This window comes from Coffea eugenioides, chromosome 8 (genome assembly GCF_003713205.1).
Source record: "Coffea eugenioides isolate CCC68of chromosome 8, Ceug_1.0, whole genome shotgun sequence".
Classification (NCBI taxonomy): Eukaryota; Viridiplantae; Streptophyta; class Magnoliopsida; order Gentianales; family Rubiaceae; genus Coffea; species Coffea eugenioides.
Genome location: NC_040042.1, coordinates 31,365,977 through 31,382,153, shown reverse-complemented (window position 1 = coordinate 31,382,153; position 16,177 = coordinate 31,365,977).

The window sequence follows — 16,177 nt, the reverse complement described above, 5'->3', positions numbered from 1 at the left end:
AAAGTTATACAAGAGTTGGGCTCGAAAATCAAACTGTAATTTTGCAGTATTTTTTTGCACATAATAAGAATAGTTTTTCTCCCTGTGGACGTAGGCTTGGTGCTCAAGCCGAACCACGTTAATTCTTGTGCACTACTTATCGTTCGTGCTAGTAATTATTTTCTATTAAATTATTGATTTTTTCTTTTTTCTATCTCAAATAGTTGGCCCAATACGCTAACAAGTGATATCAGAGCTCCGTTGGGCTTCTGGTTAACTATTTGAGATTGAGTGGTTAGTGGTATACCACAGCGTTTGGAACTATATAGTTTCTGATTCAACCGTTTAATGGAACTACATGTTTCACTCTTTGGCAAAGAAGAGTGAAAAATGTTGTAGTTCAACAAGGTTTGGCAAAAGCGTTGACTGATAAGAACAAAAAGTCAAAGAGCATGAAGGATGATGAATTTGAAGAGTTGAACGCAAGGCATGCAAGCACGATTTAGCTCTATGTTATGGACAACATTATAAGTAATGTGATAGATGAGAAAGATCCTGCAATGGACCTCTGAAAAAATTGAAAAATATTTATCTGGCTAAAAGTTTATCCAACAAATTGCATTTGAAGAGACAACTTTATACGCTAAAGATGGAGGAGGGTGGTAGCCTCATGGATCACATGAATACGTTCAACGAAATTCTGGATCAACTCCAAAATTTTGGCATAGAAATTGAGGAAGAAGGTAAGGCCATTTTACTTCTTAGCTCAATCTCTGATTCTTATGAAAGTGTTGTAACAACCCTATTGTATGGAAAAGACACTTTAGAGTTTAAGAATGTGCAGTCCTTTTGTGTTGGATCATAAAAAATAAAAGAAGGCAAACCAAGATGTGACACAAAAAGTTGCGTTAATTAATTGAGATGAGAATAACAGAGAAAAAAACTTGGCGGTGAATCTAAGGCAAGTGGTTCAAAGGTACAGAGAAAGGGTGGAGTCCAGTACTTTGATTGTCATGAGTTTAGGCATATCAAAAGATATTGCCCTCATCGAAAGAAAAATGATGAGAATGAGCATGATAATGTTGTTGGATATATATTGGATGGAGATATTCTCACAATCTTTAAAGGTAATAATACTTCTTCTTGTGATGGTTGGATTTTAGATTCTGGATGTGTTTTACATGTTTGCTCCAAATTAAACTATTTTGATACTCTCCAAAGAAAGAAGGGAGATTTTGTCTTTGGGTAATAGATATACTTGTGAAGTCAAAGGTGTTGGAGTAGTGAAAATCAAAATGCTGAATGAATAAGTTCGTTCTTTGGGTGAGGTGACTTATGTTCCAAAGTTACAAAGGAATCTAATTTCTTTAAACCAGTTAAACTCCAAAGGCTACCATTCTTTAGCTGCAGGTGGAGTCTTGAAAATGACACATGGCAATATGGTCTTGCTGATGGGGAAAAAGTATGGTAATTTGTGCCATTTGAATACCTCAATGGATTGGGAACATAGTGCAAGGAAGGGGTTCCAAGAATGCTCCCAAATTACAAATGGTGGAGAGAGGAAAAATCATACTATGGGAGAGGGTGAATTGAGGGCTCCCTTGCGAGTCAACTAGATGTTGGACTGGATTAGCAACACATGCTCATTTGTCAATTGAATCAATTGAAAACAAGACCGTCTTGATTCGAGTATACAGTTAGGCACTAAGGTATTAGGTGGTAAAAAGGCAAATGGAGTTTTTTGGATGGTTTGTTATATTTGCTAAAGGAAATATTCATCAAGGTGGAGATTTATTAAGAAATTGGCTCAATTTCTTTTAGTCAAGATCCTTATTTTGTATGGAAGTAATTAATTTTCTAATTGATTTTAGTTATTTGGAGTACTTGCCAAGTTATTCCTATTTTGTTTAGGATTTAAAATTTTTTCTATTATGTATAAGTCTAGAAATTAGTATTAGTTTTCTATTGTTATTTGATTTTTTGGTCAACTAATGTTCTATATAAATAGGTAGATTGACATACTACAAAAACACTTAAGAAAATGAGTAAGAGAGTTCTTAGTAAATGTAAGGGTTATACAAGAGTTGGGTTTGAGAATCAAGTTGTAATCTTGTAATATTTTTTCTTTTAGGTGTTTTCAAACTGAATAGCACAAGTGTTTGGATGCTAAATTTCATGATTATGGTGAAGTTGAATTTGTGAGAAAATATAAGATACCCTTTTTGAAAAAAGTTATTGTCATACTGTTCTTCATGACTCGTTAGATAATAAGTTTGATTGTAGTTGTATATAGTTTCAATTTATTGGAATTTTTTGTTCTCATTTTTTCAAAGTATTTACAATGAGAAATATTGTCAAGATTTCAAGTGAATACGTATTAAAAAGTTAGACATGTAAAGTAAAAATTAGATTTTATGGAGATGAAGATTCTATTGTTAACACAGACAGTTTAGATCCCAAACTAGTCTCAAGTATGTGGTATAGAGAATTGTGTATATTATATATTCAATTAACTACACAAGCAGCAAAAACAGAGGAAACCTACAAAATTGCAAAAATAGTCTTCTTAAGATGTTTGAGATAATGGATGCAAGATTACAAGGTGAAGTGGCCTCTCAAAAATCAAGTGCAACTACTAATCCCATGAGCCTAGGGGTGTAAACGAACCAAGCAGTTCGCAAGCTGTTTGGTCAAATGATCCACTCAACTCGACATTGATTGAGTTCCAGTCGATCTCAAGCAACTTGTTCAGCCAAACAAGTCGAGTATCGATCATTTGTAGTTAAGTTCGATAGCTTGTTGAGTCTAATCAAGTAATGCCTACTATATATAAAGAAATATATATATCTATAATAGTATGTACTAAATTACATATTTAGTTACCGAGATCGTATAGATTTCAAAAATACCTCTTTTGCCATGATAAGGAAAGAAGGGTTAAAATATAAATTAGTGCACAAAACAATGTCAAAAAACTCTCAAAACATCAGGTTCTCTCAAAATATCGACCATAGAAGCATTTTAACACCTTTGAAAAATGGAAAGAACCCTTAGCCACCATCTCACTGCCTCAATTCTCTCTTCTTACTATGATGTGAAATTATAAATTTTTCATAGAAAAATTTTGACTTCTACTCACCATCTCAAGAACCCTAGTTGTCATCATCCAGGTTTTGCTATTGTCAAGTAGAGCTTGGGGTTAGATATAGGTAATTTTTTGCTTCATTTTTATTCTTTGATGTTATTGTTGATATTAGATACAAGAACATTAATAAGTTTCTTTTCGAGCTTTTGAAGAGCAAATTTGTAGTTGTATGAAGTATTAATTAACATTTAAAATTTTAGGAAAAAACCTTAATTTTTCTTTTGAGTTTGGGATTTTCTGTGGAAATGCATTGGAATTGCCTACTTAAGAGTTAAACCCAACGAAGGAAGGAAGAGTTCACAAGAAAATCATGACCAGCAGTACTCCCTCATCTAGTTGTTCCTCACTATCCACAAGGATGGGTAAGTCTTTGATCTCCTTCAACCGCATATTTGTTAAATGAGTAGTTGGTGACAAATTTGCCTTTAAATATTAGAAAATCAAATATGTGTAATGCTGGTTTATTAAGTACTTCAACTAGGAAATCTAATCCTTGTATGTTGGTTTAGTTCTTGGATTTTCACTCTACGGGTATGTCTTTTAGCAATTAGAAGATCTTGATACCTTTTAGTTGATTTTTGTACTTGATTTTACTTAAAGTATTGACAGTCAAAATTTACAATCTTTATTTCTAGTAGAACTTTTTAAAACTAAGTTAAATCTGAATATCTAGCTTGTTTGCTTTTAGTAAATGATGGTGGAACTCATGAATTTTGGCAAATACAACTTCATTTCCTTGTTTGATAATAGCTGTATTTTGAAGGATGATACAAACTTTAGGTCATATATATGACCTGAATTTCCTCACTTTTGTGTGTGACTTTTCATAACAAAGGGATAGCATTATTTCTTGAGACTCATGGAGGTTTAAAAGTATTAAGCATTTTTTTTCTTTTTGTTCCTGCTACAGATTCTCTTGTTGGGTTTGCTAAATAGTTTTAGAGGAGTATTTGAGAATTAATTTCTCGAGTACCTTTCTGGAGTGATTTCTTATCATACCTTCTAGCGAAGTAAATTATAATATTTCTATTTAAATGGTTTTTACCCAAGGATGCAGCTCTAAAAACCTTAGGCTATTATCTTTTGGCTTTGGGAAAGTTTCTTGACTAGTAAATATCCTTTGCAATTCTTTTTGGTCGAAGACTGATCAGCAATATAATAGTAGTCTAACATGGAAACGTGATTTGGGGTATTAATATGTTGCTTAGAAGTTCTTTCTACTAGTTTGTACTAGATGCACATGTTCACTTTATATTGCTCAAATAGAGTAATTACACTTGTCCAGAAAAATACTTGCATTACCAGTCCCTGGCCTTCAGTGTTCTAGTGGATCGTGTTAGCACTAAGTTTCCTTTCATTTCATTTTTTCTTCATATTTACTGTTGGTATATGTAAGAATGTTTGCTTTGTTACCTTCTTGAATAGAAAATTGTATAGATATATAGTACACACAAACGAATAGATTGCAATTTGTATTTGTGATTCATGAACTAATATACAATATCCTGATTATTAGTTTAACCCTTTAATATGTTAATTGTTGCTATTTATCTGTTCAAGATGCATTACGTCCATTAGAACTTGATGTTTCTTCTAATCTAAATATGTCAAATGAAGACTCATCTAGTCTAATATTTGTGAGCAACAAAACAACAACTCCTTTAGAAGCTACTACTCAAGCAACTACTCCAGCTGCTCTTGAAGATACTACTCAAGTTGCTTTTGAAGTTGCAACTCAAGTTGGTGGTGAAGTTACTAAAACTGCTGTGAAAAATTCAAGTGAAAAGCAAACTGGTGTGGTAAAGAAAAGGACTTTAATGTCAAAGGCTTGGGAAGACTTTGAACCAATTATAGAAAATGGTGTAGCCAAAGTTAAGTGTTTACATTGTCAAACAAAGCTATTGAGGAGTAAATTCAAGGCAACAACCAACGTGTTAAGGCACCGACAAAGTTGCGATGCTCAAAAGGCCGAGTTTAGAAAAGCTGAACAGCAAAGTAAGTTGAATTTCTAGCTAGCTGATGCCTTTTTACCAGCTGTACTAGTTTTACATTCCGAAAGTTTGACATGCAACAGATGAGGGAGTCAGCAGCGCATTGGATATTAATGCACGAACATTCGTTTACCATCTCATCTTAGAAGAAGAGGGTTTCAACTTAATGAAAAAATATGGGATGGCGGAGTGGCGAAAAATCTCTCGCACCATAGCCAAGACAGATTGCATAGCTATTTATGATCTCAAAAAGAAAAATCTAAATAATTTATTAAAATCAGTGAACAAAATTATCTTGACTACATATATGTGAAAGTCAAAAAAGCAGAAAATATAGTACATGATTCTAATCAGCCATTGGATTGACTCTAATTGGAGGCTACAGAAGAGAGTTCTCAACTTTGTCCATATACTACCTCCTCGACAAGATGTTGAAATTTCAGATGCCATCTTCAAGTGTTTAAAGGATTGGGGAATCAAAAGTAAGATTTATACTATTTCAATTGACAATACTTCTAACAATGATGTGGCAGTAAGAATTATGAAAGACAACTTATCAAGGGTCAAGAAGCTGATGTGCGGAGGCAAGATATTCCACGTTTGCTGTTGTGCTCAATCTTATGGTTCAAGATAGATTTAGTGAGATAGTTGACACCACTAACAATATTAGGGAGAGTGTGGATTTTGTGGCCAAATCGGATAATAGAGCATTACTATTTGTCGAGATTATACAACAATTATAACTACTCGGGAGGAAATTGATCCACAACTGTAGAACAAGATGGAACTCCACATTTGAGATGCTTAGATGTACTTTGAAATTCAAAAATATTTTTTCAAGATTTTGAGATAGAGAAGTGTATTATGAAAGTTGTTCCTCAATGGAAGATTGGGAGAAGGTAGAGAAATTATGCTCTCTTTTGGAGAGTTTATAGGCAACTACACAAATCATATCAGGAAGTGACTATCTAATGCAATCCGAAGATTCAATTGGTGTGGCGTCAAGTGAAGATCAAGCTCAAGCTGGTTCGCATCATTTTTAAGTGCTGAGTTGTCTAATTAAGTATTAAACCTAATTTCTTACATTATTTAGAGTGTTTTTAGTGATAATTTAGTCATTAAAATTAGTGAAATAATCGACTAAGTAAGGACAAGAAAGAGCCAAATTAGGGTTCCATTTTAGTTAGGAAACTTTTTCTTGTTTAGTTTTTCCAAGTCCAATTAGGTTTTGAAACTTGTGAGGCTATAAATATAGCCTCTTTGCTGCATTTTCATTAATAGAAGAAAGACACAAATTTTGAGAGTTTTTTCTTGGCTTCTTAGAAGCGTTCCTTTGAACATCTTAGAAGAGTTCTAAGTATTCATTTTGGCTTATCAATCAAGAAATGCACTTGATTGCGGCGCCATTCTACCAACAACCTTGGTTCACTAATCTGTTAAGTTGTGGGTTGTGATTAAATTCAAAATTCATAACTTTGCAATTTAAAGCGGTCATAAGTTTTCCGCTACCAAACTATAGCTATTATTCGTTTAGGTCCGGAACTTGTGAAATACGGTTTCGTCTCTGATGGGGTTCATATCACCATCCCACTTCTAATTTATTCCTTTAAAAGATCCAAAAGATAAAGATAGTTTTGGACACTAAAGCAAATTCTGAAGATGAATTTATACAGGTTGTGGCTCGGAAAATGAAATTGAAGTTTGATAAATATTAGGGAGAGCGCAACATACTATGTCAATCACAGCTATTTTAGATCCAAGGCAAAAAATTGTAGCTATAGAGTTCAATTTTCTTAGGACATATCCTGCTCATGAAACCCGAGAGAATATTACAAGTGTTAGAAAGATGATAATTGATCTATATGAAGAGTACATGGCTACCAATGAAGATGGCAAAGTACATGAAGCATAAGCTGGTGGTTTTGGTAACCAAGATGGACTGAAGGCATCCTCATCTGGATTGCTGACCTTGATGATTATTTCAAGGAAATTGAAGCAATTGAGCCTCAAAAGTTAGAATTAATAGATTACTTGGACAAGTCTTGCCATAAAATTGGAACAAAACCAAAGGAATTTGATTGCTTAACCAGGTGGAAGCTAAATAGAATGACATATCCTATTTTGTCCCAAATGGCTGTTGACATCCTGGGGATTCCTGTAAGTATAGTGGCTTCAGAGGCCACATTTAAGGCCGAGACAAGAGTCATAGATGCTTATCATGCTTCATTGTCTCCAGAAACTGTTCAAATCTTGATGTGTGGGGCTGATTGGCGTAGAAATATGTATGGAATAAAAAAGAAAACAAAAGTAAGTTTCACCCTTTTACTTAAACTGATTATTCAATGTTGTATTATGTTGTTCATTAATGATGTTTACATGTTCTTTTTTCTTTTTCTTTTTTTTTCGCAGAATGTGAAAACTCCCAAAGAAATTGTGATTCCTATTCCCTAATGATGCAGTTTCTATATGCTGTAGGTCTAGTTTTTATTTCTTCTCGATATTTTAATACCATTTAATTTGTTCTACACTTGTACTCATTCTTGTTTTCTTGCACTTATTTACTCATTCATAGGTTTTGAAGTTGTCTCAATGAAGGAAAGGTCTAAAAGAATGGCTAATATGGACTTCAGATGTTTAAGTTACTATTTTTTTTGTAGTTGGTCACTTTTGTTATTAATGGGTATTGGTACAAGAATGTATATAGGCTAATGGCCTAATTATGAGATGTTTAACTTGTCAAATTGAAATGCTGATTCCGTTGATGACTTTGCAGCTTTTGGTATTGGTTTGTTGGGTGCCTTAGCATAAATCATGCTTTTTCTGTTTTTCCTTTTCTTTCATGGTGTTCTGTATAAGTTTTTACAAAAGTAGTGAGTTATTAGTGTTGTAAGAAAGACCTAATTGGATTGCTTGCAATTAGTCACCTATGTTGTAGGCAAATTTCATTTTTGGTAAGTAAATAAGGAAAAAAAAGTTGCTGGAATTGTAGAAAAATGTCATTTTTGACAGGTAAATAAGAAAAAAAAGGTTGCTAAAAAATTGTAATCGAACTCAATACACCGAACTTGAGCTTGAGCTCGATTAGGATTGAGTTTGCTCAAGCCCAAACGAATTGAACTCTAGCATCTAAGAAACCTTAGCGAAGCAAACTCAATCAGTAGAATTTCAAACTCTGTTGAGTCGAACTCGATTTCAAATAGTGCTATATCAAGTCGAGCTCAAACTCGAGCATGACACCATTCGGGATTGATTAAACTCGTTTGCACCCCTACATGAGCCAAATGAGAAATCTATTAGTGAAGAAAGTGGTAGCAAAATTAAAGGGATCAAAGTTAAAGCGAAAATTACTTTAGGTACAAGGTTGATAAGTAGTTTAGAGAAAGTTTCAAAGAAGAGGAAATCAACAAATAAAAGTCAAGGTGCAGCAAAAGTTGTAATATTAGGACCATCGTTATTATCACATACCGAGGTCTTTTTTTAAATATTCTTCTGTATTTTAAGCTTCTAATAAAAATTCTTGAAAGTTAGAATTTATCTATTTTTGTAATTTTCATGACAAGCTATTGAAAAAAAATTTCATGACACTTCTAGTGTACTTGTAATACATTGTCAAAATCTCAACAATATTCAAGTAATATTTTAGTTTCACATTTTGATAATTGCACTTATGCAATTATGACAGAGTGGTTAAATTTTTACTCTAGTAAGAATCCGTGGCTGGAGTTATAGTTCAAATATATACTATCTGGAGTTGACTTGTTCACTATCCATTTCTATTGTTTTTCGAGTATATTTCATAGTTTATCATTTCTTAATTTTTTATTACATGTACTCATACAACTCATGTGTAATTTTTAAATATATATGCATACATATTTTGCATTTAAAGTCCATGCAACAATCTGACTATAGTAGAGATGATTCAAACATGTATGATCCCACTCAGCAACATAAAAAATAGTCATGCAATATATATTCAAAGCCATCTAATCTCTAGAACGTTGGACCTAAAAATATATGCAATGGAAACATTATTGTAAGTGTTGATTTGTTTAATCATTTTTTTCTCAAAAAAGGTTTTAGATGATGGCATCTAATAATCCACGACTCAAAAAAGAGAAATCCTTGGGGATTAACTAAAATACAAAAATCATATGAATAAAAATAACTATATAGTAAGCAATTCAACTCTTGTCTATCACATTTCTTTTTTATTTCAAAAATGAATAGATGATGGTATCATTTTTACCTAGTGCATCATGAATAAGTAATATGAAGGGAATGCAATAAGATGTATTGTAAATAACATGACCACATCTAAGAGGCTGAAAATTAAGTTAGTCTTTTTGAGATAATATACTACAAAGTTAGTAGTGAAGAATTCACAATGTCCTGACAATTATCAATTTTGCTTTTACTTCCTCTAGTTTCATCTGTGCCAAGAGTCTTAAAATACCAAAATCTGCTATCTTTGAGTTCTTTGTTCCATCTATGATAATATTGCTAATTTTTAGATTAACGAGAGTCTTCATACAGATAAAGAAGTCGATTTGTATTTCTTCTATGGTCTTGCATCTTATTGACTAATTCAAGCCCATTGCTTTTCTATACCTATATCAACATAATACAATCCGTAGAGAAACAATCCACTATTAAGTTACTAAACAACCAATCCTAAAAATAAAAAAAAAATCTCATAATTCAAGTGCAAACATATTACTTCAAATAAAAAAAATCACAATCAAAAGCCACTCGCCCAATGATCAGTTTCAAATGTTCTAAAGTATCACTCGTGTATCATGAATCAAATTGTTTAGAAGCTAAAGAAGGAAACGTGGAGGCCACTAAATTCCTTCACAAGCATCTCCTGCTTATCATGTCTACCTATGCTCAAAATCATTTCGAAACACCCCCACAAACCTATTAATTCAGAAAGGAAAAAGGAATTAGAAAATTACATATACCTAACATAATTAGTTAATTTGAAGAAAAGAAAAATGGATGTTAATCTAAGAAAAGAAGAAGAATTAAATTAATAAGGAAACCTTTAAGGAAAAAGGAGGAGACTTTCAGAGGTGTCATAAAAAAAACACTTGCAAAATTTCATATAAAACACTTGCACCAAATAGTAAAAACGAAAAGAATTCAATAGAAGGAGAAAGATTAATCGAGATAATTTTTTATTTCAGTATTACATGATTAATGGTTTCTAAAAGAAGTTCTATAACATGTATCAAATATAGTCAAAGTTAATAGGACACAAAAGAAATTTCATACAAACTCCCTGCTTCAATCACATGTATTACATGTTGTAAATGCATGGCAAGAAATTGAAAAATAATAAGATAACCCTCGCATGAGTAGAAGAAAATAAAAAAAAATAGCTGAACCCAAACTCCTTTTTATATGGTATGAGGATAAGGATATTTATTGGAGTTTATGAATACATAAATAAGCTATCTCATAGTAGGCCTAAGGAACTCAAGCCCTTCTAGATTTTCTTAACCATTAAATTCCATAACTTCATTTACTTGGGACCAACAAATACCAAACTAGTACATAAACATGGATTGCTAATTGGATGAGAACCCTTCTCTCTTCTTCTCTTTTTTTTTTTTTTTAAATTGAACACTAATGGATCGTCTCCAAGCAATCCTACCAAAGTGTAAAGGTATTAGGCCAACTATTTGAGATATGAAAAACCAACAATTTAATAGAAAATAAGAACTAGCATGAACAATGAGTCATACACAAGAATTAACGTGGTTTAACTTAATAACTAAACGTATGTATATGGAAAGAAAATCCCTTCTTATTATGAGAGAAAATCAATACAAGATTACAACTTGAATCCCAAACCCAAACCTCTTATAACCCTCTCATTCACTAAAAACTCTATCACCCTTTTTCTTGTGTCTTTGTAAAATGCCAATCTACTAATTTTTAGAGAATGTTACTTGGCCGATAACCAAATAACGATAGAAAACAATTACTAATTCCTAAACTTACATAGAATAGGAAATAACTTTTGATTCCTAAACTTATGCAAAATAAGAAATAACTTGACAACTACTTCAAGTAACTAAATAATTAGGAAACTAGTTATTTCCACATGAAATAAGGAATCTACCTGAGAGAAATTAAACCAGTTTTCTAACAAATTTTCATCTTGACAAATATTTCTTTTAGCAAACATAGCAAACCAATAAAATAACTGATTTTCCTTTTACCATCAAATATCTTGGTGCCTCAGTACACACTCAAATCAATATGGTCTTGTGTTTAATTGATTCAATTAGCAAATGAACGGTGTAGCTAATTGAATCCAACATCTAACTGACTCACGAGAAGGGTCTCAATCTACCCTCTTCTGTAGCAAGATTTTTCCTTTGACCACCATTTGCACTTTCAAAGCATTTTTGAATCCCTTTCCTTATGCTATGCTTCCAATCTATTGAGGTAACCAAATGGTACAAATTTTCATACTTCTTCCCTATCAATAAAACTGTTTCGCCATGTTTGATTTTCAAGATTCCATCTGCAGCAAAAAATTAGTAATTCTCAGAGTTTAACTGGATCAAAGAAATTAGATTCCTTCGCAAATTTAGGACATAAGCCATACTAGCCAAAGAATAATTTTTTCCATTCAATATTTTGATTTTCACCACTCCAACACCTTTGACATCACAGTAGATCCATCAATCGAAGGCATAAAACCTACATTCTTTCTTTCGAGAATATCAAAATAGTCTAACTTAGAGCAAACATGTGAAATACATCTAGAATCTAAAATTCAACCATTATGGGAAGAAGTATTATTACCTTTGGAAATTGTGGAAATATCTCTACTTGATACATATCAGGCAACATTATCATGCTCATTCTCATCATTTTTCTTTCAATAAAGACAATATCTTCTAATATGACCAAACTCATAACAATCATAGCTCCGGACTCCATCTTTTTGTTGACCTTTGAACCACCTGCCTTAGATTCACCGCCAAATTTTTTTTCTCTTTTATTCTCACCTCAAGCAACTAATGTAGTTTCTTATGTCACATCTTGGTTTGCCTTCTTTTATTTTTCATGATCCAACAAGTTGACAGCACATTCTTGAATTCTAAAGTGTCATTCCCATACAACAAGGTCATTATGGCACTTGTGTAAGAATTAGAGATTGAGGTAAGAAGTAAAAGGGCCTTATCTTCTTTCTCAATTCCATGCCAACCTTTGGAGTTGATCCAAAATTCTATTAAACATATTCATGTGATCTATGAGACTGCCACCATCCTCCATCTTTAGCCTATAAAGTTGCTGTTTCAGATGCAATTTATTAGATAAGTTCTTAGCGAGATAAAGCTTTTTTAATTTTTCTAGAGGTCTATTGCTGAATCTTCCTCATCTATCACACTATTTATGTTATTCTTTGCAACATAGAGTCAAATCGTACTCACACACCTTGCATCTAACTATTCTCATCCTTCATACTCTTTAGCTTTTTGTTCTTACCATTCAATGCTTTTGACAAGTCCTATTAAACTGGAACATCTTTCACTTTTGTTACCAAAGGGTGAAACTTGTAGTTCTATTAAACGGTTGCATTGAAAATTATATATTTCCAAACGCTATGGTATGCTATCAATTACTCAATCTCAAATAGTTAACCAGAATACCAACGGAGCTCTGATACACTTGTTAAGGTGTCGGACCAACTATTTGAGATATGCAAAATCAACAATTTAATAAAAAATAAAAACTAGCACAAACAATGAGTGTCACACAAGAATTTGTATGGTTCGGCTTAATCACCAAACCTGCATTCATGGAGACAAAACTTGTTCTTATTATAAGAGAAAAATATTACAAGATTACAACTTAAATTCCAAACCCAAACTTTATATAACCCTCTCATCTATTTTCTTGTGTGTCTTTGTAAAATGCCAATCTACCTATTTATAGAGAATGTTACTTGTCCAAGACCAAATAACAATAGGAAATAACTATGGATTCCAAAACTTACATAGAATAAAAATAACTTCTAATTTTAAACTTATACAAAATAGGAAATAACTTGACAACTATTTCAAGTAATTAAACAATTAGAAAACTAGTTATTTTCACATAAAATAAAGAACTTGCCTAAAAAAATTAAATCAATTTCCTAACACAAAGTAGGAACTCGTGGAACCATTTGTGACCATAATGGTGATTGGATAATGGGCATTAACAGATGGATTGTAATTTGTAGTCCAAATGAAAATTTCTCATATTATTGTTCACTCTGATTCTAAAGCTAATCTCTCTGATTCGAAAGTTATTCTAGATTTAATAGCCAACAATTTCTTTGACTCACGTATCCTTTTTCCTACTATGATTGATTGCATATTATTAATCTAGCAAATTCATATGATCAAGTTTGAGCATGCCTTTCAAGAGACAAATAGAGTTGTGACTGTTTGGTAGGATGGGAGCATTACAATCGAAAGTTTTGGGTTGCATCCTCAACCTCTCTCTAACCTCTAAGATTTTTTTTTGTTTATATGATCTGAGAGGAGTTAGATTTCTCTTTTTTTTTGGGCAAAATGGCAATTGTTTACAATGACTCATTTACTAGGGAGAAGGAGCTAGACATACCCAACTAGATCATTGGGAATCTAAAACGGAGTAAGCGACCTCCAAATTATATCAGTGCACCATTGTATGAGAGAATAGTTGTTAGAAGTCTTGCATTGTAATACACCCCATCCTACACTAAACTTCCCTACCTATACCGAAGGAAGAAGGAACTTGAAGTCCCAACCTACACTAAACTCCCCAACCTATATTGCATTGTATGAAAGTCCCTTCTTTGTAGTCACTGGACCAAAGGCTTGTGGTTGGAAGGAGTAAGTTTTCTCAGCGGAATGCAAAAGATATTTTTGACTAATTATTAATACCAAAAAAAAGAACTTGATGAATTACCAAAACTTCAAATCAGTATTAGTGGCAAATGAGATTAGCACTCTAGAAAAAAAAACTCTACGCACTCTGCTTTTTTTCGCTTAATGAATTGACACAAAAACCTACAAAATATTTTAGGAGATGAATATACCCCTCTATATACTTATTTAGTAAATTTGGCTACTTTATCTCCTGAATTTACTTAGTTTTTCCTACTCCTAAATTAGTCTTAAATTGTTATATAAATAATGATGTAGGAAATTCCTAACGGCAATGATCAATTGTTTAATAGTCCTTGAGTAAAAGACTATAATTTTTGTGTTGGAGTGGCTTACTGCTTTTGGGTTTGTTTAGTATCTTTTAGGTGGATTTTTACAACATTAAACTTGTTGGAGGGTTTTTTTTAATTAAGACTTTGCAGTCGATAATGTGGTCATCTCCATAAAGACAATGCAAAAAGGTCATTAAGCTAGGCTTATTCTCAGTTAATTATTTTAGCAGACTATAGATTCTAATTTTGAATAATCAATTTTTAATACATTTTTGTTTGCATTTATAATTAGAATATATATTTTTTAATAATAAAAAGTTAAATCCTATAATCACTCGAAAACTAGTTTTTGTTAATTTTGATTATTCTTTATAATCACTTTCCATAAAAAAATTTGTAAAATCTAAAACAAACAAGAATAAGGCCTATGCCTTGAGGGTAATTTTTTTGATATTTAAGTGGCGTTTGGTTCGCTCCTTGGAATCGGATTCGCATTTAGGATCATTCATCCTGGGTTTGGAATGGAGTCAATCATTCCACTATACCTGTTTGGTTCAGTACCAGGAATGCATATCATTACTACAATTAATGTTTGGTTCGTTGGCTCTTTCGAAATGGGATATAAGAAATTTTCACTAATTAAATATATTAGTAAATTTAGTATAACTAATTAATAATTTCTATTAGTAAACATGTATAATTAATAATATCAATTATATTACATATACTAATATACATTATATAATACATATAACTAATAAAATCATTATTATAAGTTTGTAACTAATTAAATTAAATATTATATATAATTAAATATAATTATACTAATATTATTATATAAATATATATGATTATAATTATACTATAATTATAAAAATAATTATTATATATACTATAATTATAATAATAATTATTATACTATAATTATAATAATAATTATTATACTATAATTATAATAATAATTATTATACTATAATAACAATAATAACAATAATAATAATAATTATTATAATTATATTATACACATATACTATAATTATAATAATAATTATTATATATTAATATATTAATAATAATAAATATAAATATAAATATATATTTATATAATGAATTATTATATACACATAATATATATTTATAAATAATATAAATATATTATTATATAATATTATAATTATATATTATATATATTATATAATTATAATTATATTTAATTAAATAATTATAATATATTTATATAATATATTATATATGTATATAATGATATATTATAATTATAATTATATTGACTATATATATGTGTATTATAATAATTATAATATATATTTATATAATATATTATATATTCATATAATGATATATTATAGTTATAATTATATTGACAATATATATGTGTATGTAATAATTATAAATATAAATATATTTATTATTATAAATATATTATATAATTAATTATTATAACTATAATATATATTATGTATATAATTATATATTAATTTTTTAATGGGTGGAGGGGTGGGCCCCGTTTCTAAGCGGGCAAAAAAATTCCTTCTCCCTCCCCCCGCGACCCTATTAACCCCCCGCGAGACGGGTGCTCCAATTGCAGCCCTAGTTTTTGATAAATTAGTTAGGAATCAGACTTGGGTTTTGTCCGAAACCCACATGGTCACTAGGGAATTGGGAAACTCCAAATTTTTAGATATGATTCCGAAATTTCAATTCCGATAGTAGTAATCAAAACAACAATTATGGGGTTTATTCCAATTTTCCATTCCGAAACCCTCTTACCAAACGCCACCTTAAATTGTTAAAGAGTTCAGGTTATAGACTTTAACATTGTTTTGAGAAACA